Source organism: Rhyacophila brunnea, unplaced genomic scaffold (assembly GCF_057557595.1).
Source record: "Rhyacophila brunnea isolate RB1 unplaced genomic scaffold, BYU_Rbru_1.0 scaffold_13, whole genome shotgun sequence".
In the NCBI taxonomy this organism is placed as follows: domain Eukaryota; kingdom Metazoa; phylum Arthropoda; class Insecta; order Trichoptera; family Rhyacophilidae; genus Rhyacophila; species Rhyacophila brunnea.
Genome location: NW_028232785.1, coordinates 39,770,547 through 39,795,915, shown reverse-complemented (window position 1 = coordinate 39,795,915; position 25,369 = coordinate 39,770,547). Strand labels below are relative to the sequence as shown.

Here is a 25,369-nt window from a genome sequence, read left to right as displayed (position 1 = left end):
TTACATGGTACCTAGTTTTATAACATTATTTAAAAAAATATATATAAGAAATAAATTGGGCACAGTTGCAGCGCTTTCCCATATTGAATGATCAACTTAACTTTCCTAGTAGCCCTTTGTTATATCCTATAAATAATTAATATTACCTCAATTACATTAATTACCATATACTTACAATTAACCCCCGTCCATATATCCCGCTTTATTATTTATCCAACCCATTGAATATTATATTACATTTACCTATTATATTACAAATTACATTACCAATTATATCGTACTCTATGTTCAATCTATCTTAGTTAACCCTTTACCTAACATGAATTTACTTGAAATTGTAATTACATTACCTTATTACCTATATATACATGGTTTGTGACCGATTTTTCTCCTCCACAGTTCACCTTGAGAGGTGATGGGACCTGGCAAGGCAAACTGTGGGACTCATTTACATATTTAATCATGTTTAGCTTTGTCAAGGGGCAACTGTCATATGTCCAGTGGTAGATTTGGCTATTGAGGTCAGACCAAAATGGTTGGGTCTCTAACTACTTCCCCAGAGGGGCACCCACTTAGGGTCTACGAATTATGTTCGTGTCCCTGGTTTGAGTTACAGTAGGATATGGTTTGGTTTTTAGTCTCAAAAAACGAGGTCATTACACAATTCGCCGTCACAAATTAAACACTTTCAACCATATAATAAAATTATGTCATAATAATGATACAGGCTATGTCTCGAACTGTGTTAACTCCACATATTGGCATAATTTTAGTAGGCTACATTTCTTACGAGTATACGAGATATGTTTACAATATATCCAAATTGAATAAAAACGTTTATGTACTTACTTTCCATGAATTCTACCAACAGCTCCATCTGATACCTATTGGCCATTGACATTTTGTTAATTCTGCAAAGGAATAAATAAATACACTTTTAGTATGATTGCTACATATTATTTTCTACATATTAATATAAAAATATAATGCAAACTATAAGGCGATCATATAATATGTACACCCGATTTTTGGCAATTATTAGGTTGCACTATTGGACACAGGAAGGGGTAGTACACTTCCGCGGACGCGTCAGAGAACACACTATCCCGTTATGACTACTCACCACTACTCACTTCGGCCATGCTTCATTCGGGGATTGGCCTCCTGGCGTACTTTATAGTGTTTTAAGAGATTTATTATTAATATCGTGTTCGTTCAATCTTGGAAAAACATAGGTTTTATGTAGAAAATATTAGTGCAAAAATACTTTTATTAATTTAATAATAATAATAAAAATACAAGTTTGATTAAAATAACATAACATTGTGTTGACAATGACTACAATACATACTTATAATAAAATTCACAAACATTCCGAGTTTCTGTCAATTCATTTGCGAATGTGTTTGTTTTAAAATTACACGATAAAATTAAAACATAGTACCTACTGTCACCAGATGGAAAAAACCCCCGGTCCGCAGTTTCAAATCACATATCCACAACCTAATCATACGCCCTTGAATTAGGGTTTACCTCTTCTGATTTACGAAATAATATTATTGCGAAGCGCTTTGGCCAGGACGATGCGGGGAAAATCTCTCGCTGGCGACAGGAGCCGAGGAATTCTCAGAAGGCCTGCCCTAGGTACACAGCAAGCGAATGCACCGTAATTTGTATCGTTGAGTTTGTCAAGCGACTTCCCCTTACCGCCCCTCCGCGAGGGGGAAGCGTCCCTTGGAAAAAATAGTTTTGCGGACAGTCCGGACCTACCTACCAAAGCGATAACATGAAATAAGTTTCACGGGCGGGCGCGAGGCGCGCCCCCCGCGCAATTAACGACGTCCCCAGTCCATTTTTAAATCAATCGTCAATAACCCGTAATCGTTGTAATACCAATCGGTGACTCGCGCAAAAACCCAACGAAAGTTAATCAATTCCCTAGTGAGTGAAAAGGTGAATCAGTGCTTAGTGCGCGGGATAATAATGATAAACCGACCCCTAATATAAAGACAGTGCGGTAACTAATTTAGGACCTCTTTAGATGTAAAATGATGTAATATTATCAATGTTTGCCTATGCCCTTGCGTAAATAAATGTAGTTCCACGTGGGACTGTCAAATCAAAGACGTGTTTTATCTTGAATTATGCTTCCTGATGTCCACACATGACCTGCAACCCAAAGTGATACCGGACCAGGACATCTACCCAGAAGACATGTGAGTTCTCTTCTTTTCCCCCCGGTATCACTACTTACATTCAAAAAATTCGGCACTGAAACAAGTGCGTTCCTGTACATCCTTGGCATTGGTGGACGCTGCTCGCGTGCCAGGACTTCAGTGGCGTCTAACTGGTTTTAAATAAGAGGATTGATTATTTTTCTAATGTTCATACAATTACGCGAGTGTTTGAACATGTACCTAACTGAAAAAAAAATATTTTTTTAAAACGGTACATGTTAAAACACGCGCGTTACTATGATCTTAATCCCTACTTCATTTATCGTTTGTCAATTGATAGCAACGGCCGTATGTTGTAGCTTAACCACTATGAAATACCAATAGAAATGGTGTATTTCAAAAAAATACTACCTCTTTCTTAGGTCAATAATTAATATAAAGCAATCATTATTCATACGATGTTTATCACACTTGAATGGTCAAAGACATAGCTTATAATCAGTATCTTTAGAATTTTCTTCAAATGTGTTAATCTTGCTCATTTTTTGAATAATAAAATGCCTAATTCTTGTCAAATTTGGGATCACTGAGATTATCAATATATTTTTTTATCGTACATATTTCACTATAATAATATCGACATAAATTATACTGATGGTTTTATAAATGCGTTTAAATATTAATAAATGTAAAATATCTTAACACAACTACACAATTATGTACTGAAGTATGACTATATTCTAAAACATTCGAGCGAGAGGTTAAAAAGAATCCTATTTTATATAATAAAAATACTTTATGCAGTATCAAATGTTTAAAATAAATATAAAGGATAATAAGGCTTCAAAATTATATAAATAGATTATCTACAACGTTTAAGGAGTTACCAGGATCATGGTTTTGTCCATTTTGACCTACGCTGAGCATATGGGTCGTTAAGACAACTAGATGTCGAGCATTTATATGAACACAGAGAGCATTGATAAAGTTTTCACCAGTTTGTATAAATTTCTGTCTTAAGATTATTAGATGAGGAGCATCTATATGAAAATACATTGCATTTATAAGGTTTTTCACCAGTATGTGTAATTTTATGTCTCTTAAGATCACCAAGCTGCGAGCATCTATATGAACATACTTTTACATTATAAGGTTTTTCACCTGTATGTGTCATTTGATATAAGCAAGTACAAAGCATCTATATATACATACATTGCATTCATAAGGTTTTTTATCAGTACGCAAGTGTCACTTAATGTGTTTTGAGATGACCAAGTCGCGAGCATCTAAATGAAAATACTTTTCATTTATTAGGTTTTTCACCAGTATGTGTCATTTTATGTCTCTTAAGATCATTAAGTTGCGAGCATCTATATGAACATGCATTGCATTGATAAGGTTTTTCACCAGTATGTGTCATTTTATGTTTCTTTAGATTACCAAGTTGTGAGAATCCATATGAACATACATTGCATTTATAAGGTTTTTCACCAGTATGTGTCTCTTTATGTCTCTTAAGATCACTAAGACGCGCGCATATATATGAACATACACTGCATTTATAAGGTTTTTCACCAGTATGTGTCATTTTATGTTTCTTTAGATTACCAATTTGTGAGAATCCATATGAACATACATTGCATTTATAAGGTTTTTCACCAGTATGTGTTATTTTATGTTTTTTGAGACTACTTAGTCGCGAGCATCTATATGAACATACATTGCATTTATAAGGTTTTTCACCAGTATGTGTCATTTTATGTGTTTTTAGATGACCAAGCTGCGAGCATCTGTATGAACATACATTGCATTTATAAGGTTTTTCACCAGTATGTGTCATTTTATGTGTTTTAAGATGACCAAACTGCGAGCATCTGTATAAACATACATTGCATTTATAAGGTTTTTCTCCAGTATGTGTCATTTTATGTTTCCTAAGAACACAAAGTCGCGAGCATCTATATGAACATACATTACATTTATAGGGTTTTTCACCAGTATGTGTCATTTTATGTGTTTTAAGATTACCAAGTCGCGAGCTACTATATGAACATACATTGCATTTAAAGGGTTTTTCACCTGTACTTGTATTTTTATTTGCTTTAATATTACTGTGTTGAGAAAATATGATTTGATTTTGATCATCAATCACGTCCATGTGAGCAATTTTGTGAGTTTTTAGAGCACTTCTGCTACCAAAAACTGCGCTACAAATGCAGCAAATTAAATTACGTGAGAAATGGATTACTCTTCTTAGAATAAGGCGTAGTTCTTTCGGAGTATCTCGTTCTAAGATTTCTTTTTTAATGTCTTTCTCATCTATCGTGACTTCTGAATACTGCATCATTCTATCCTGGATTCCATCATCTGAGGATTTTTGACTGTCGCCTGTATCGTGATGCTCTGTGAAAAATGCCTTGGTAGAAACCTAGAAAAAAAATTCAATATTATCAATTGTTATGTGTTATAATATTCCATTTGTTTTTTTTTTTCACTTTGCTTTTCAGCATCTACAGACATTATTAAATAACGAAGTGAGAGTTAACTGACAATAGTGTCGTTGGAGGTAGTGCATAGGCCTGTGACACCAGCACAAGAGCACTGACCTTCAGTTGGTGTTCGTGGAGGTGAAATTTTGACGATATAACTGCATATTTCAGCCTTATAATTAATCCTGTCGCTAAATAAAAAGCCGTAAACCACACATAACAAAACCAAAGTAAGAACCAAGGAGTATGTCCCGCAATTTATACTGACCGGTTTAACAACTAAACAGGATAGGCTGTGGATGCCAAGAGTCGACCTAAGCGGTAAGTATTATAGATTTAGTATATAGGATTAATTAAATAAATGTAAAGGTATTACTAGTATGCATAACGAATTAATATGTATTTAAATGTTTAATTGTATTGTTAACATAAGATCAACGAGCAAATTTAATATGCCACAACACGATGTATAGAATCGATTAAATTAATAATCATTATATGATTGCCATTATATTATAATCAAATGACGTATCAGAATCTCAAGCTGTTCTATAGAATCATGTAAAAAGCAGCATCTTTTAAATATGCATTCTTATTATGCAAATTTACGTACATTTAATAATAATAGTGCAAGCTCTCCTTCTTATAATTGCTATATAACTCCGTATGTCAGACAGAGCCAGCGCTCGGGCCAATTTTCCACACACGTTTTGTTTGAAGTATAAGGTGCAGTGAGCGGAAAGAGCACACACTAGGTGGGCAATTTTCCATAGATAAACTCTATACGAGTGAGCGAGATAATACCGTAATACTAAAACAGAAATAATCAAAATTTCCTTGCAGATTAATTATTTGTGATGACATAATAAACAGATTTATATAAACATAGATATAAGGCGAACATAATAATATTAACTAATAGACTACGATAATCTTAAGCCTTTATAACTTTGTATCTATCATTTAGACTAGTATGTCCGAACATAAGTAGAGATGAAAAATCATAGTTTGTATAGCTCAAAACTGGATGATATAACCATAAAGTGTAAACGTAAATCCTTACAAGTCCAGTCGATGAGCTAAGGGATCCTTATGTATGTAAACTATTAACTTCTCTTATTCAAGATGTACTATTTGAGAGGTAAAACTTTAATCCTCGCAGCGTATCTCTTCTTTTTCTGGTCAAACCTGATGAAAAGCCGCGAAAACATCCTAATTACGTGTGCGAATCTTCAACTTTCTAATAAGCGACTCTATAATATTAAGACATTTATAAGTTATTAAAAATTAAATAAATAAATATAATATGTAAATAAATTTGGACTTAAATAGTCAATAAAATTCTACGAATTATTTCCTATAATTATTAGTATATATATTTTCTTTACAGTTTTTTTAAGAACTATATTATTCAACATATAAAATATATGTGACCTTGACCATGGAATAATAGTAGTAACATTAACAATAAATATCGTTATACTGAACGTGAGTTTTATTCATTAAAATAACTGTAGTGAAGCACCATCTTCGAGTGTTTTCACCATGTACTCCAAGATCCTCACATAGATGACCCCCAGATCACATATCTGAGCCAGTCGAATCTGAGTGACTGTCACCTGCCTAGCTTGAAGGCGAAACAAAGGTCACAAAAAATATTCAAATCTCATCAAACAACTTCGATCAATAGTATAAACAATATTTTAATATCATACTTCAAAATTCAACATTATTTAATAGAACACTCACTTCACGATACTAATTCATATTGGCGAAGGAATTGTGGGGTGTGGGAATGACTATTAGACAACGAAACTCAAAATAACTATTACCAGTGAAAACTTCTACGGTTGATTTCAATATTTCGTGATTTTGGAATGTTATTAAAAATATCACTATAATTAATTTGTAAATTAAATTAATAACGTTTGGCTTGCCCGCTCTTGCGGCACATCCCGCTTTCGCCCATTAATTATTGGTCTTTAATGAATGAATAGCTGTTTGAGGTTTTCCATAAATTTTTGATTGTATAAACTAAAGTGTAGTAGGGTAAGGTGAGGGGTGCAATCACTTATCCAAACTATACACGCTACATGCAAGGAGAAGTGGACAAAGAATATCTTACTTGAGAGATGAATTTTTATCCACTGCACATAACTACACTCGCTGAAGATGAAAAAGACGATCGAGATTTTGTATTTTATGGCAGGTAAAATATTATAATTTTGTACTACATTAAATCACCGATTTCGTGATATTTAAACTCGATTCGCATGAAATACCATTACCTCTCTGTTTTCAAGATTCCACAATGGAAAAAGAGTTTTATTTTTTGCTTAGATAGAACATACGAAAGGGTTAATCCTCAAACCGACCTGTAATACTGCGCATTCTTTTTGACACTTATGATCAGTATTTAGACCGGAAAATCATGAAAAGAGTAATGATCGAACAGCGATTCAAAGATTTAAATAATGAAAGAAATGAAAATCTAATTAATATAAAATTCTACAGGTTTTTTAATATTAATTATATTTTCATTTCTTTTAAAATGGAATTCTACCAAGTAAATGCTAACTTAATTAATATATAAATAATGTTTTACTTAAGCGATGACGCTTATTTTGGGCTAAACGGGTTTGTTAATAAACAAAATTGGCGCATATGGGGTTCAATCTAGAAGAGACCCTACAGATCTCTTTACATACAAATAATACACTAGCTTATGCGGTTTACATGCTAGTGGAATCATCGAACCTTATTTGTTAAAAAAGAAGCGGGAGCTCGCGTTACGGTCAATGGAGATCATAAGGCAGTGGCGGCCGGTGGTCTTCAGAATAGCATTTTCTGGTAGTGCGCAATGGTTTACCTTCTATAAAGAGAAGATCTTATTCTTTAACCCAGCATTGGAGCATATGGCATGCACAAGTTCGCGCCACTTCCCTTGGTCCTTCGCCAACTCTTGCGCCTCCCGCCATGTCAGACCTGCATCACGTAGGTCGCTTTTGTGGCACCGCTGCAGGGTGAGTGAGGGCCGGCCATGGCGACGGAACTCTTGAGGCTGTGCCATAAGGGTACGACGTGTTACACTTTTTGGCGGCATCCGGAGCACGTGTCCAAGCCACGTAAGGTCGTAAAGCGTCTTTTCATAATTACGTCAATCACCGAAGGCTACCGTGTTCTCTTACCGACTTCTCAGAAGGTAAATTAAATATGTCTTTGTTTATTTATACTATTTCTCAAAAAAGATTTTAACAGCAAGAATGATTTAATAATATCAATAAATAAATATAAATGTCACAATTTATGGCTTACGCTCTGAGCGAACAATGCTTTAGCGCGTTAGCCAAATAAATAACCGATGATGTTTTTTTTTATTATTTTAAATAAATTTGAATGGTTCAGAAATAAACGCGACAGGTTTTTATTTTCGTAAAATGTTGGCGATTCATTAAATCTTAAATGTAAAAATGTTAAAAATTAACTCGTCAACATTGTTATAAACAGAAACTGGCGTTTTTTGTTACTAGAGTCCTAATTTCGTGCGCCGATCATAAAGTGTGTAAAAAATGCTACACAAAACGCGAATATGGGACATTGGACGACGGTTTAAGAAATATACAATGACCTCATTCTAATCCTGTGCACACTGAAAATCTATTTGGATCGCAATCACTTTGTGCCCATGAACGTAGTATTGTTCATAATACTGCTACATGTTCTACTTCGCGAAGTGAGTGATACACGGTATGAATAACAATGAAAAGTTGATCGATGTCTTCAACAAAGCAGGCAGTGCGTTGCACTTGCATGGTATTAGAGGAGCCGCCGCTGTCATAAGGCACTGGCCCATGATCGCTGCTGTTGCAAAAATGGATGGCATTGATCCGAACAGGATGTGGTGTCAACAGGATGAAACTATGTATCAGGATACCTACGACCAGAAGCACGGACTTATTGAATTAGGTTTATTTATGATATGAACCTGTTAATTTGCTTCCAAAGTCGTACGATTTGACAAATAATATGGAATATTTTCTGAGCGGCTAGGTGACGCTGATAAGCCATTCATAATTGACGCCGTGGAAACCAACATTGTTAGTGCTATTCGTAATATACGGCCAGCAGTGTTCAAAAAGTGGAGCAAAAACGGACGTACAGAATGCACTTCGTCAAGAACTCTGCGGTGGCCAGATACCACAAATTGCCTAAGTCATGAAAAATGCAAGCACGTTGCCTAATTCATGAATTAGACAAAATATCTGCCGAGTGCGTGAATTCGGCAGTAATTTCATGCATTTGACAAATTAGATAGTAGCGCTACGGTGGTGTTTTTTGCAACTAAACTAAATGTGTCAAATGCTCATGCATTGGTCAAAAATTTACGTATATTAACTATGGTCAAAATAGATGGTCTCGCTCCGGTGGTGTTTTTTGCAACTAATCAAACAGACAAAATAATATATGTCAAATGTCAGTGATTATAATATAAAAATATACCAATCAATAACTACAATGACGTTCATATCCATTTACTATGCGCAAAAAATCTAGAACTATAATATAACGGAAATTTTTTATTAAAAGGTATTTTCGCGATTTAATTCGCTCTTGGGTATCAATTGTGCAATGGTCGAATGTATGTTTGTGATAGTTTGTCGACATTTGTTGGCTAACCTCAAAATGGACATTCAGTTTAATTCAGAAATACAAGACCTAACCTAAACTAAACTAACCTAACGTAACCTAATAATAATAGGTAATATTATATTATGTCCAATTAGAAATAAAAAAACCATCCGTATTAAATTTACTTTTTCTAATGTCATGTTAACAGTTTAAGAATTCCATACCCTGGCGAATTCACGTAGTCGGCAGATAATTTACTTAATTCATGAATCAGGCAACAGGCTTGAGTATTACATGAAATAGCCAAAATTTAGCCCATTTCATGTAATAGTCAATTTCGCACATTCGGCGAAACATAAACAATAAAACAAATTAACGTTATTTTTTTTACATATCTTACCTTGCATGTCTTAAAAGGCACTCGCGGGAGATTAATTTAACCTACAGTGAATCGCAATTTTAGATACCTATTCTCATTAAAAATTGCTTTACATTCGAATGATTGTGATGTATAAATTATCATAATTAAATACTCATGATTTAACGATAGATGTATAAACCTACACATATATTGTATTAATATATTATTTGTGTGAGCTAAAACCAACAAATGAAACAAGTGGAGAGAATTAATAATGGTCAAAGATGCATTTGCAAATTCCAACCTTCTATATAAGACAGCACACATTATAATATCTACTTACAATTGGTCTGTAATCTGAATAGGAACAACCCGGTTGAGGGTATTCATCATCATATATTGGGTGTGAAACATCTTCAATAATCTCGCGCTTGACGACGGCTTGTTGATCATCTGTCTCAGATTTTATATTGGAGAGATCAGCAATTAGGCACTGAAAGAAGCAATTATTGTATTTTGTAAACACGGTAAAACCAGTTTCAGTTCTCGTAACATCCATAAAACAATGTATAATAATTATATTAAACATGAATTAGTAGATAACCAAACCTAACCTATAATATCACAGATGTATCGTAGCTGTCAAATTGTATAAACAAGTAAGTTTTTGAAACAAAGTTTAATATCACCTTATGATCATACATAGTTTGTAAAAAAGCCAGTTTATAATATTAAACTATTATTCTCAATCTAAACTGATTCTAAAAGAATTTAGTTTCCAAAAACTAACCTCGAAATTACAACTTGAAACGTCCGCATTCTCTTGCGTTACATGATTGCGAGGGTCCGGGTTGTTTGGATGGCTAATCAGCGTGTCAAACAAAGGCTTGCCTTCTATATCGGAGTGTTCTCCATCACATTCTTGCTTTACATCCATGTTAAGGGTATATATTCCAGAAGCAACGTGTTACGTGACAGACAGGATCCTTTCAAGGTAATGTTAGAAAAGTGTTGCCGCAATACTGAAAAGTATTTCCAGGTAAACTACATATATTAAAAATACACACTTGACACGGTGACATAATTTAATAATATGTATGTTTTGTTGTCGAAACAAAATAATGGTACGAACATGATCGTTAGCATTTCCTCAATCATAACGAGAACAGCCATTGCCCACTGAAGAAGGAAGCCGATACATTACACGACTGGTCCTGCTTTTCTCCCCTCCCGTTGTCTATGGAAGACCTGTCATTGTCTATAGAGTGCACATACTGACGCGTCTGTCGTGTTCCTTTGTCGGAGTAGATATTCTAAGTTTCAGAGTTCTTTCAGATTATTTTATCGTATCTTGGAGACCTTGGAGTTCATCTGTTTTAGTGGTTAAGTGTTATTAATAATTGGAAATGAAGATCAAAGTAGGTACCTATGTAAACTTCTTCGGTGTATAATAATATCATATTACACTAGGACGTTTGTCAATGTGACAGTCGATTCTAAACGACAATAACTTATAACTTATTTATACTCTTCAGTCTGTTATGATATAAGTACTTTAGTAATTGTAATTTTTGATGACACAATTATAAAATAGAGAATCTCTTAATAAAAGTAAAAAATGTGTTCGATTGATGATAGGAATAGGTATATTGAATAATATAGTACTTAATAAAGTAGCTAACTTGACGCCTCGACTGCCAGCCGTTCGCATGAGACGACGGTAAAACAGGGCGCAGGTAATTGTGTCACTTCGACGCGTACTCTATCGACCATAAGTGCTCAGCCGTAGCGTAGTGGTTCGGCGGGCGCGGCACGGCGCGGCGGTGTCTTGCGAAACTCAAACGTATAACCGTGTGTGAAATGTTCGTAGACAGTGTCTTTTTTGGGGCATAATACACACGGTTATACGTTTGAGTTTCGCTAGACGCCGCCGCCTCATGCCTGCCAAACCACTACAGCCGAGCACTAAAAGAATATAAACTACCGACTATAAATAAGCCGATCGTAATATATATATATATAAATTGACTGGTTTAAGAGTGAAAGCTAAGAAGAAAACTATTAAGTTAACCTGGGTGCCATATTTAGGATTTTAACCGAAATAGATAAATATGTAAAAAAAACATTCAAGTGAGTAATATTGTAAGGAGAAAATAAGAGACCATTGAATTTTAACAAATCTTTAATATGGAAATAATTGTATCTAGGTACATAATATTATGATTTAGAAACAAGTAATAAGTAATCTAAGAAATAAGTTAATGTAATAGGTAGATGCCTAATTTATTGAACGAACGATGACTGAGAGTTAATTAACATTTCTACAAGCTTGATGGAACTAATATCACAATGAAGGGAAATACAAAACCGGACGTATACAAGTGTTCTCGATGGCTCTTGCCATCAGCGCCAGAGTTTCGTCAAGAAACGTCCATCTTAGAGACCACTTATCACAAGACGTCTGGTATGGCCAAAGGTGGAAGAACAAAGAGGTCGAGGGAGCTGTCCGAACCGCTCCGAAATTCAAAAGGCGCCAAATTTTTCCACACGATCCGCGAAGTTAACTCGTCCAAAGACAAGTCAGTGAGACCAGTCGAATTAATGAATATTGTAGGTGATGTTTATAAAATAGAGGTTCTTTTTATACCCAAGAAGTCATTATAGAATATCAAACTCTATTTGCTAGTTAGTACGTTATCAATAAATAGTATGGCACTGAAACAACCGTTTTTTGTGCAAAAAGTTATGCCCAGGCTTTATTAATCTAAAGAAGGCGGTGAAACAGCGCATTTAGGTCTAAATTAACAAATAAATCAAATTGGGTTTTTTTCTCTTGTAATTTCAACACTGACGATATCTTATTCTTGACGGCTCTACTTGGATATTACAAACGACTGCCTGAGATATTTCTGCGTTAATCAAACGTCTAAAGATGGATGTAAAACGTGAATTAGATGATTTTGAATCTGAAGCAGAAGTCCAGCAATGGTTTGATGTGCCAATAATCCATCCAAACAATCCGGTTACAAACATTTGTATAAAGCAAGAGAATGCTTTCGATGCCAACAGCACTATCGAGGTTAGGTTTTCCAAACTGATTAATCATTGTAAGATTGTGTTTATTCTACATTGAAGTGGTGTCTCACTAATGCAAATAAAACAGTTGCACGATAAATTGGGCTTTACTAACTGAAACATGACGTAATAAATTATACATTGTTGTATTGACACTTCACAAGGATCATTTGACTAGATACCTACCTACCTATACGTTCTGCGTGTCTGTGGCTGCTGGTTTACTACTTTCATTTATCTGAAGACAACTTTACTATTGAACGTTTATTAATAATAGTAGACAGTATCGAACCGTGATAATAGGTCACATACAGAAACGTCCGTATTTTTGTGCACAACGCATAATAATATATAGGTGTAAACACGTATTATAAAATACCTTCTGTCTTGTTTTTCAGAGCCCTGTAACCAGCCTTGCTGGTATTAAAATTGAGATTAATTCTCTCCGAGTTGATTTCAAAGAAGAATTTTCCGAAGACAGTGATCCGCAACCTGGCTGCTCATATTCAAAATACGACCCAATAAATCAGGTACCTATTTATAAAATATTTCAATACTATTTTAAATAGGTAAATATTGTGAAATTCACATCGTGCTTGTATGCGATCAATGCGATCATTTATATTAGTCTCCGTTATTATTATATCATTGGATACAAATTGTATTTTGTAAGAATATGTTGTATTTAAATTGAACGCAACGATCAATTGTTCGGAGTTTACACTCCTACGTTGCCTTGTTTTAGGATACTAGATTTGTGAAAAAGACTGCCTGGTATTTTTATTAGTATATTGGTATTTTATTATGGACATTCATTAATCTGTCTAATTAAGTGGGTCGAATAAATTTGTCGCATAATAAATCTCGGTGTTGTGAGTTACTACAGCAGTATTTGCTAAACGTTTTTACTCTACAGTATACTCGTGAATGGGATTTGTTCAACAACACAATGCTTAATAAGGAAATGTTCCTTATTAATATGAATAAAGGAAATCATATTGTGGGTAGATCCATTTTTTTTATTTTTATTTTATGAACAAATATGTACACAGGTGGTAATAATTTTATTAGTGAGAAGGATGCAATTGATTTTTAGAAAGAATTCTGTAAAATGCGGCTCTATATTAGATAAACAAACACGTAGCTCCACATCTACCATTTGTAACTGTTCTCGTTTTACGATTTCATTTCCACGAGTTGCTGAAAAACCAAATTCGTAAAGATACCACGATCCAAACGGCAACAGAGATTTAATTGCTGCTGTAACCAATTGAGGATATTGACGCCAAAACGATATCCAAAATGCTGACAACTCGAGCTTAGAAAATGAGGCTTTGTGCTCAGGATCGTTATTTAGATCCTTTCAAATGTCCTTATCTGTTAATGTCAGGTGTCTACCGTCGAATCTTGAGAATGGATTTATCACCCACTGATACATTTGATAATCATCATTATCCACTGCTAGATGAAAGCCTCGCCAACCTTCCTCCAACTCTCTCGGTCCTGTGTCATTCGCTGCCACGTATTTTTGCCGAACTTTACCAGTTCGTCAATCCAGCGGCTTTTAGGGTGACCTGTGGCCGTTTCGTGCCGTTTGGGTACCACTGGATGACAGCATTTGTCCAGCGGCCGTCCTTTCGGCGAGCAATATGCCCCGCCCATCTCCATTTCAGCTGTTTGCCAACGTCTATTACATCGCGTACTCCTGTTTTCTTCCTAACCCATTCGTTTCTCTTACGGTCCTTTCGCGTGATGCCCAACATACATACATATCCAAGCCTCGCTGTGTCAATTACTCAAGATCATGTGATTTGCAGTTACAACCCTATAGATCTCAATGTGCTATATGTTTACAAAAAGGCAGTATAAAGTACGCAATGTGCTGCAGTTAGCTGGAATGTCTTTCGGTGAGTATACATACACTTGCCAAATTCAGTCGTACATTGGTGGCCACTGAAAGCCGAGGATGCAGCTGTGGCAGGTCTTATCCTGGAATGGATTGACTCTGGCTGATCATAATGGTGATACTGTTACATAATATTATTAATCATGTTGTTATTTTCAGGAGTGTGAAGACAGCCTGATCAATATCAGGTCGGAGAATGATAATGAGGGTGTCATCATCAAACAAGAATTTGTTGACGATGCAATTCGCCAAATCAATAATGAGAATCCTCAACCCGGCTCCTCCGATCGACAATACAGCCCAGTAGACCAGGTACGTTCATTTACAGGTTCACTAATAACACAACTTTTAAACATTTTTTTATATTCGAAACATCGATATCTACATTGGATTAAAATTAATATGGTCACCGCAGTGTTTCTCAACGAAGAAAATTAAGGTCACCCAATTTGGATGTCACTTATTCGAGCACTGGTGGTTGTATATCGCGAACAATATTGGTTTCCATCGGGTTTATCAGCATAAACCAGTGACTCCACGAAGTTTTACAGGATATAATCCAGATATATCAAATCGCATGACCTTGGAGGAGGCCAATAATTGTCAGGTCAATTTTTAGAAATCAACTAAAGCAATCAGTTTTTCGAACTAAAGTCCATTTGTAGTGGCGAAAAGAGACCCACAGATGGCGCCGCCCATTGACTGGACGCAGCAAGCGCTTTATAGACGGATTAGGTTTTAACCATATGTTAATACCGTAATTTTTATCTCAGTCTTACGGCCAGTCATCTTAGTCTGATAAGGTCTGACCCTTTTGATCATACGGGCGCTCAATTTTGAAACTAAGCGCTTTACACTGTCAAGATTCGTTTCTAGTGTTAATTGTGGTTATCTTTAAGTCTTATCTTGTTAATCTATTTAAGTAAAGGTACTGCAATAGGTATTTTAGTAAAGGTGAACTCTGAATAAATACTAAACCTGGAACTATTTCTATTTTATGAATAAGCTTTCCTATACATTTTTATTTCTTGTTACAATTCATACCTACACCAGTGTGCTTATTTCAGATTTTAATAGTTTTTTAGTACCTAATAATAATTGTGATTATGATATATCGAGTAGGTTTATAGAAAGTGTTTAATGACTTTACGATAATTAATTTGTGCACGATGGAAATAAAGATCTGAAAAAGCGCAGTTTCTGATAGAAAACGCGTTTTATAAAATGATATATAAGTATCTATTAATAATTATGATTATGTCAAGCTTTTTAAAATTGTGCTTGATTTAAATTGAAGTATGTTCGGGACTCCAAAATTCGATGTAAAAACGTAGATTATGTAGGTACCAATTTACACCACCCAGTACCACAGTTGGTTTTAATCGATCGACCACTCCGCAAGCTACAAGCCTAAGCATTCGGAAACTAGCCGACAACAAGTAGTCTTACCTCTACTGCGACTCCCACTGCTTATCATTATTTTATAGCAGTGATGGTGCTTAGTACTTATATATACGATTAAAAAATAATGACGACATAGCTCGTATTTTCTATAGTTTGCAATATTATTTTCACCAATAGTATTTACCAATCTATGCGCAAACGGAACCGACGAAACCCGTGCATAAATGACTGAAAAAGATAATAGGCAAATACTTTTCAAGAATTTATGTTTAATGTAAATATATAATTGAACATTTCGCGCTTAATGCTTTATGCATGACACATAATATTACCGCACTCACCTCATCAGGCGGCGGAGATAGCCAATCCGCGAACTTTTGATTTTGACCGACTTCTGATGCTTGAGACCAGTGTAGCGAGAGAATGATTCATCTGATCGCAGCAATCCTGGTGTCATGTTGTGTGTAAAGAACCAAGCTAAGTAATACAGTAACAAACAATTTAATTAGTACCAACAAAATGCCTGTACCAAATAAGAAACAAAAACTTGGTGGAGCTAGAAGTAGTAATACTGACAGACAGTGAAAATAAAAAACCGTTCAGTTATGCGGAATAAATCGTCTCTGTTCTGGCAGAACACACTAACTGGAGAATATTGTTTTAAGTAATAATTTGACTTTGAAGTTGTAATAATGTTTGAAATGGAATATCATGTGACTTTATTAAATAATCGTAAAAAGAATAACTTCAAAATAAAGACTGTTTATTTATTAAGAAGGTTTCCAGACGGTAAAGTTTGAAATAAGGAACATTTTAGTATAAATAACTCAATATGTCATTTTTCGAATTAGTGTCTTCTGCCAGAACAGTGACGATATAAAAGAAGTGTGGTTAAAATGCTCCCACGACCTTTTTGATAAATTTCAAAACAAGGAAAAATATATTCAAACAATAAAAGATATGCCTTCGTCTAGGAACACGATGAAAGATAGAAACTCTCATTGTAATTTTTAAACCTTTCAATAGAATTCTTAAAAACTAATTTTTCATTCTTTCCCTGTAAAAAACGGTTCGTCAGACAGGAAAATTTTGGCACGCGTACCTAAAAGGGTTCGGTAACTCTGTTCTATAGAGTTCTTGTCGTGTTCACTTGTCATTCAATTTTATTGTTTATTTTTATTGATTAAGACGGATTAACTTTTTTATAAGTCTGATACATCTCTGGTGTGTTTTGAGAATAATTTAAATTTTGCTTTTTCATTTGCTCTACCTAGTAAAATTTTGACGTTATGTTATTGTATTATTTATCAATAATCAATGTGCTTAACTTACTTGTATCATCTCGCCGACTGTATTCGACATTTGCCGTGTCTAATATTTGTACCTAGATCTCTTACTTATAATGAACTGTTATTTAAAAATCTCAAAATTAATAATACTTTTAAATGTTTTTTTTAGATGATCGCTGGAAGCACTGTACCAGCCAATGTTGCGAGTCTCGTATCGTCTTGGGACGTGACTGAAGCACAAGCGTCTAACGAAGACCTACATATAGAGAAACACGACATTAAGAAAGAACTCAAAGAATATATTAAAAGGTACAAAGATGTCGCCTGTCACAATAGTAAACGTGATATTGTTCAATCGAATAATATGGTAATCACAGAATTATTAGTGGCTGTTATACAACTGGAAAAAAACTCGTTTCATAAAGAAAATGTTGTCTGCAGTATCTGTTTTGATTTTTTTTCATCGTTCGACCTCATGTTGCATCACAAAGCGATACACAAAACCACAATTATTGCGAAAATGACCGATTCCGTTGCAAGGCTGGTTAATTGTGACGATGGTCATTTTTCAAGATTTCGTCCTGGTCACTTCATGAAGTCATTCAAAATGACTCATTCTGGCGAAAAGTCATTTAACTGCGATAAATGCAATTACTCATGCAGACGGTCAGGTACCATGAAAACACACAAAATGATACATTCTTGTGACAAGCAATTTAAATGTGATATATGCAATTACTCATGATGACAGTCAAGTAACTTGAAAAGGCACAAAATGAGTCATTCTGGTGAAAAGCCATTTAAATGTGATAAATGCAGTTACTCATGCAACGAATCTGGTCGAATGAAAAAACACAAAATGATTCATTCAGGTGACAAACCACTTAAATGTGATATATGCAACTACTCATGCAGACAAACAAGTGGCATGAAAAAACACGAAATGACTCATTCTGGTGAAAAGCTATTTAAATGTGCTAAATGCAATTACTCATGCAGACATTCAAGTAACATAAAAAAACACAAAATGAGTCATTCTGGTGAAAAACCATTTAAATGTGACAATTGCAATTACTCATCCAAACAGTCAGGTCACATGAAAATACACCAAATGACTCATACTGGTGAAAAGTCATAATGTGAAAAATGTAATTACTCATGCAAAACGTCTAGTAGCATGAAAATGCACAAACAGACTCAATCTGGTGAATGTCTACTTAAATTATAATTACTCGTTCATAAAATCTGGTTACCTGAAATTGCATAAAAAGACTCATTCTAGTGAAAAACCATTGAAATGTGATAAATAAAATTACTCATACAGTCAGGTACTATGAAACAACACAAAATGACTCATTTTGGTGATAAGCTATTTAAATGTGATTTATGTAATAATTACTCATGCATTAGATCTGGTAGCATGAAATTGCATAAAATGACTCATTGTAGTGAAAAGTCATTTACATAATTATTATGATAAATGCAATGACCCATGCATATCTTTTAATGAGATGAAATTACATGAAAGGACCCATTCCGGTGAAAAGCCATTACGTGTTAATTCTTATACGCATGCAAATTGTCTGTAAAAGACACTGGCTGTGCTTTTCAGTGAACTGTAAACTGTGAAGGATTGATTCGAATGCTGCGAAAGGAGGGTGTGTCTAGGATGCCAGGCACTGACTTTTATGCTATTGAGGCTGGCTCCATGGCCTGGTTGTCAATTATGGTCGTATAATCAGTTTCATTCGGTATTATTCATTGGGTCATCGGGTGCGTCGCACTTGACGGTTTAGCTTAGGTAAGTGTTTATATGCGCACGGTTGTTGAATGACGACCGTTATTTGTCGCGCCAGGCAAGGTTAAATTGTGAGGTGGGTAAAAATTTATCTATTGTATTAGGGCTACCCTAATTGGCGTATTCAGACAAGGCCATTTTAATGTGATATAATTACACATGCATAACTTCTGGTAGCATATTTCTTTATTATTTAAAAAAAAAAACAGCATTTTTGGGACATAATTTCAATATAATATATTATATCAATAAAAGCGTTGGCTACCCGTTCACTAATTAGCTAGGATATAGTATCTTTGAAATAATGTTCAGTCGAGAAGGGACCGAATGTGCGTACGTCATTTTTATCATCAACCGATAACGTAAACAATTAATATTTTTGTAGCCCATTCTATAGCGACATAATATTATTATGTAACCGTATGTAATATAATTTAGCACCATACAATAATAATTATTGCCTCTGTGCTAAATACAGTTTTTGAATACTTCAAACCCTCTTGCTCTAAGAAATCTCGTTTGTTGTTTGGTGTATTTTCGGTTTGTGTAAGTGGACGTTATGTCTTAATGACATAAATTGAAGTGTATCAAACTCTTCTACCGTAAGCTAGTAGTTTTTTAAACCTTTTCGATCCTAATAGGAACTCATGTGACGCAAACGTATTTTGTTTTTACGAGAAACGGATGTCAGCCATTTGCTCAACCTAATAAGTCAACACTCCCTACACAGATTGAAAAACAATATGTGTACATGCCAGACCCAGGATTGAACCTGAAACCCACGACGCTATAAGCCGATGCTTAAGCCGCTTAGCCATCGTGGGACTGTTAGCTAGTTTATAGCTTTGTTTGGGCGATCCGACAATATTTTGCACACTTTTTCATTCTATTTATTTGTTTTCGCTGAATTAGAAGTACATATCACACGTTGTTTGTCATTTTTTTTAAATTTTAATGCCTGCCCAAACAAAACTATAATCGATAAAAATATTATTCTATCTAAAAAATATATTATTTTATGTATGATTAAATGGCATAATTTTAGATATTTTATAGATAGATGAGTATTTTTTGATAAAGTATATTCTGTTATGGTTTGGTTCGCAGGGATAATTCACAATTTAAACTATATTATTTTATAAATAAATAATAATATGTTAGTATCTGAAAACAATAAACAGAAAAATATTTTTTTCTTAAGTAAGAGATAAACTTACAATTGTAAAAAAATGTTATATGATGTGAATTTGTCAAGGACCCCATCTTATTATTACTTAGGTACATATTTTTATTGTCATATTAAGGTATTATTGTAATTGAGTTTATAAATTTTTCTATGATGTAGGTTCTTAACGGCCCACATGCCCAACGTAGGTAAAAATGGAGGTGTTATGGTATTTTCAAATCATTAGCCTGAAAATTCCTTATACGTTGTAGATAATCTATTTATAAAATTGTGAAGCCTTTATATCTTTTATATTTAGTTTCAACATTTAGCGACTACATCAAGTATTTTTATTACATAAAATAGTATTCTTTTAAACCTCTCGATCCGATGTTTTAGAATATAGTCCTATTTCAGCACTGTTTGTGGCTAAGACTTTAGGTATCTTAACTAATCTGTAGTTTTATTTAAATGCTGTGTCCCATAACTGTACCACTGGCGTCCCATTACTATGTCAAAGGTGTCCCATTACTATGTTTTCTAATTTTTTCCGAAGAATTTTAATATCTAATAAATACTTTTGGTTATATTATTTTAACATGCATTTTCTTAAAATTCATTCAATTCCGTATCTTTACATACCAGGTGTTCCCTAGAGGCTAATATTCTTTGACTTTCACACTTTTTAAAACAAAATATTTCCTATAGCATTCATCCTATTTTAAAAAAATACTACCTTCTTAGGTCAATATTCATTTTAAAACAATCATTATTCGTAGGATGGTTAGCACATTTGAATGGTCAAAAACAAGCTTATAATCAATATCTTTATAATTATCTTCAAATGTGTTAATCATGCCCATTTTTTGAATAATAAAATGCCTAATTCTTGTCAAATTTGGGTTCACAGAGATTATAAAATATATTTTTTATCGTAAATATTTCACTATATAATATTAACATTAGTGTTACTAATGGTTTTATAAACACGTTTAAAAATTAATAAATCTAAAAAATCTTAACACCACTGCACATCGATGTACTTAAATATGACTATATTCATAAACATTTGATCGAGAGGCTTAAAAGAATACCATTTTATGTAATAACAATGCAAACAAACATCAAAAGTTTAATATAAATATAAAGGATATAATTCTTCATAATTATATAAATAGATTATCTACAACGATTAAGGAATGTCCAGGGTTATGCTCTGAATATTCCATAATACCTCCGTTTTTACCTACGTTGGGCCTGAGGCCCCTCAAGAGTTTTTATACTAATTCATAGTTTTAATATTTTTTATATTTAATTTATAAAACATCGATTTTTATAAAAATATAAATGTGTGCAAGCTTCGTATTTTTGCGCTAGGTGCCTTGTACATCTATTCTATACATAAGATTGCTATCGAGGGTAGTTTTCATTTTTATATCGAAGTATTAGCACGTATTGTAACAATTACAATAAGTTAGCATTCTAAACAGTCAGAACTGTCTATCCCGCTATAAAATTTAACACAGAGAGGTGCTGTTAAAACATAGCACGTATTGTAACAATTACTACAAACTTCTTGTAATTGTTACAATAAGTGCTAATACTTCGATACAAAAAAAAAGTACCCTCTATAGTTACCGATAGCAGCCGATAGTAGTCTTGTGTATAAAATAGATGCGATGATAGGTAAAGACACCTCTTTAATTGAATCGTTATACGTGTGACGTCACTAAATAAAAAAAATGTACACAATAATAGTTATGTACAAAGAGATTGGACGTGGTTCTGTCTTAATAAATTGTCAGCCGACGGAAGATTTTGTTTTGAATGAATGAGAATGATTTTTAGCCGTTTGAAGGTAGAAGGAACCTGCTGATTATGATGATCGCTTGGTTAAAAATGTATTTAGTGACAATATGTATTATATTGTAATAGGTATAAATAAAGAAAATCGGAAACTTATTTGGTTTTAATCGTTTTTATTCACACTATCCCATTCATAATAAGTAGCACCGGTTCGCACAAGTAAACTACTTTAATATAAGGTTCATCATTGTAACCCATATAGATATTGCCATCTCCCATCAGAGCGAAGAAGATGCATTCTTTTTCTTCGTTCGGTATGCTGGTTGCTGATCATCGTCTGTTATTTGGACTTGGGAGTGAACAAATAAATACCTCGGAATGGACTAAACGACGATTTTTATTTGTTTTATATTCATCCAGCAGTGAATTGACACCAGCTGATGATGATGACTATGTATTTCTACCTTATAACTTATTGTTTCAATATTATAAGTACTTCTCAGAACTGTGGTATATTTCTTTACAGAATCGCAAAGCGTCTCTGAGAATGCTGTGTCAATGAAAAATGATCAAGAAAATGTTGAATCACCGAGACCATTTAAAAACAATCGTCGCTCTGATCCCAATTCATTGAAGCAAAACAGAAGAAAGAAAAAAAAACTGCATGGAAATCTTATCGATCTATGTGAGGGAAACAAATGGACTGTAAAGTAATAAAAAAGTCAGATGTGCAGTGTGGCCACATAAATGCAATGAAAACTTTGAGGCATTCCATATTTTCGAATTATTGGTCCATTGGTGATACGAAAAGACAAAGGATATAATATATCAGTTCATTAGTTGAGGAAGCAAACAAAGTAAACTGTCGTGCAGGAAGTATGTCAAGAAGGAACAAGACAAGAAATTTTTCCTTGGGACATTCAACATTTAGGATTTTTTTATAAGAAACGTTTTAAAAAGGAGAAATGAATTAAATTATGGCCAAGTCGACAAACAAGGAAAACACGTTCCAGCAATTAAGAAAGACGAAGAAATGCATAAATATATTATTGAGCATATTAATTCATTTGCGAGAGTGCCATCGCATTGTTATGGGTTGGAATTATTAAAAGATATTATTAATTATATTTAACGTTTTCCTTTATTTCCGATTTATAACACAAAATCACATAACATATTTTTACTGGTAATATAAGGTTGAATATTACTAGGTACACAATGCGTGTTTCTTGTGAGACGTCCAACTGTAGAGTGTTTTTTTATTCTGGAATATTACTAGGAAGGAAACAATAAATATGATGCAAAAAAAACTTAAGAAACTAAAAGATGTAACATGTTTGAGCCGGTCGAACCCACTGGCTGACTCACTAACGGTACAAATTTGAATGGCACATAACACCTCCCTTCAAAAGAATAAACTTATGGTACACAATTTTTACCATGAGTTTGGTTAAAAGAAATTATAATCATATTAATACATTGGTTTTCGAAAATAGATTTTGTTGTGAACAATAGATTGTGATGTGTGACAAATAGATTTAGAACAATTGAAGTCATATTACATACAGGTATATATATTTTTTTTTACATTTAGAAAAACAATAAAATTCTTAATATTAGTGCATATTATAATAAAGTAAATAATAACATAATCCTTTGAATGAGATTATTTATTGTGAAAGATCTAAATTAGCTTGCTTAATTCTATTTGTGTGAACCTTAACTAACTTATTCTGAACCTTAATTGTAACATTTAACGGACTGTTAACCTTAACAATTTCGTAAGGTCCTTGGAAATTAGGAGATAATTTTTTTGATTTATTTATTTTAGAGGCGTTATTGGTTAAATATATTTTATCACCGATTTCAAATGTTCTTGAAGTCTGTTTAAGGTTCTGTCGAGAGATTTTATTTTTCTGACAAGATTCACATTGTTGAATGTAATCTTTGATGTCTTTTTTCATATTCGTCCATTTGTATTTTAGACGTACGCGATTTAAGGTTCTGTGATATCCAGAATGTTCGTTTATGGGAGACTCATGATATTCTTTAAGTATTTGTGAAATTTCATTGTGATTAGGGTTAATTATCGTATTTATTTCTGAAGCTATTTCCTTGGACATCGATTTATCATTCGAAATACAGTGTGCAATCGATTGTTTTTGATTTTTAAGAGATTCGTCGGTTTCATTCAAGTTGACATTGACATTTTGTTTCTCGATGAAGTCATTGTATGAATACGAAGGATTACACGCTGAAGAATTATTTATGAGAACAGTAGGTACTTTGATTGTCAATTTGAGACAAAGCGTTAGTATTAGAGTTTGTAAAATCAACGAAACTTTCGTGTTCGTTAAATGGTTCCAGAGTTATTAAATTTGATAAGATATTGACTGACTTAATACTGTTGTTGACGATTGTGGCATATACTTTATTTCCTGGAAGTACCTTTGCAAGAGTACGTGATAAGTATACGTCTGGAAGTATTTGGATATTTGGTATTACACCTTCGTTAATTTCAGGATTTTGAACAACTAATTCTATAAGGGTTATAGATCTAGGCTTTAAAGTATAAAAAGGATTGATTTTATTGAATATAGGAATAATTTCATCGTGAATATGGAATGTATTTGTTTCGTAGTCAATCTTTGCATTATTATTGACGAAAAAGTCATGACCTAGTAATCCGTCTAAAGGAACATTAGTGACATGGTTTGGAATAATGTGAATAGTATGACGAATTTGCATATATTTTAAAGGAAATGTTAAATTAACTGTTCCGATAGTTTTTACTGGATTCGGAGAGTTATCGATACCTTTGAGCGTGACGAGTTCAGTTTCATTAACAAGTTCGTTTCCATCTAGGGAACTTATTTTTACTAATGAAATAATGTCGGCGCCTGTATCAATCAATAATTTTAGATTTTTTTTTCTGTATATGGAAATTCAACATACGCTGTACTTGGTTCTAATGGAAATATTCTGCCTGAATGCTTTGCACGTTCCGGGAGGAGGCAGGTCTCCTGGAGTGCTGGAAGTTTAAAGTGTTTGGATAATTTTGCGAATTTTGTGAATTTTGCGGAGATTGATCGAAAGAAACATTTGGATTTGTTTGATTAGTTTGAAGCTGAGAAGGATTCGAATTATTTTTAAAACGATTATTGTACTGTCGTTTTCTGCACTCTTCGATTAAGTGTCCTGATTTTTTGCAATATCTGCACACTTTATTTACTGAAGTTTTGAACTGATTTATGTTTTGATTATTGTAAA

At 33.7% G+C, this 25,369-nt stretch overlaps 1 protein-coding gene and 1 long non-coding RNA gene across 2 annotated transcripts in view; one reads left to right on the top strand and one right to left on the bottom strand.

The window, feature by feature from the left end:
* Window positions 1–25,369, top strand: part of LOC147077495 (uncharacterized) — a 394,824-nt gene that overhangs the window by 268,722 nt on the left and 100,733 nt on the right. The gene's annotated exons all lie outside the window — the stretch shown is intronic.
* LOC147077498 (uncharacterized) lies at window positions 3,241–10,149 on the bottom strand. The gene is made up of 2 exons (XR_015069396.1): window positions 10,000–10,149; window positions 3,241–4,605 (listed from the first exon to the last, which is right to left on the bottom strand). It is a non-coding gene; the product is annotated as an uncharacterized LOC147077498 (long non-coding RNA).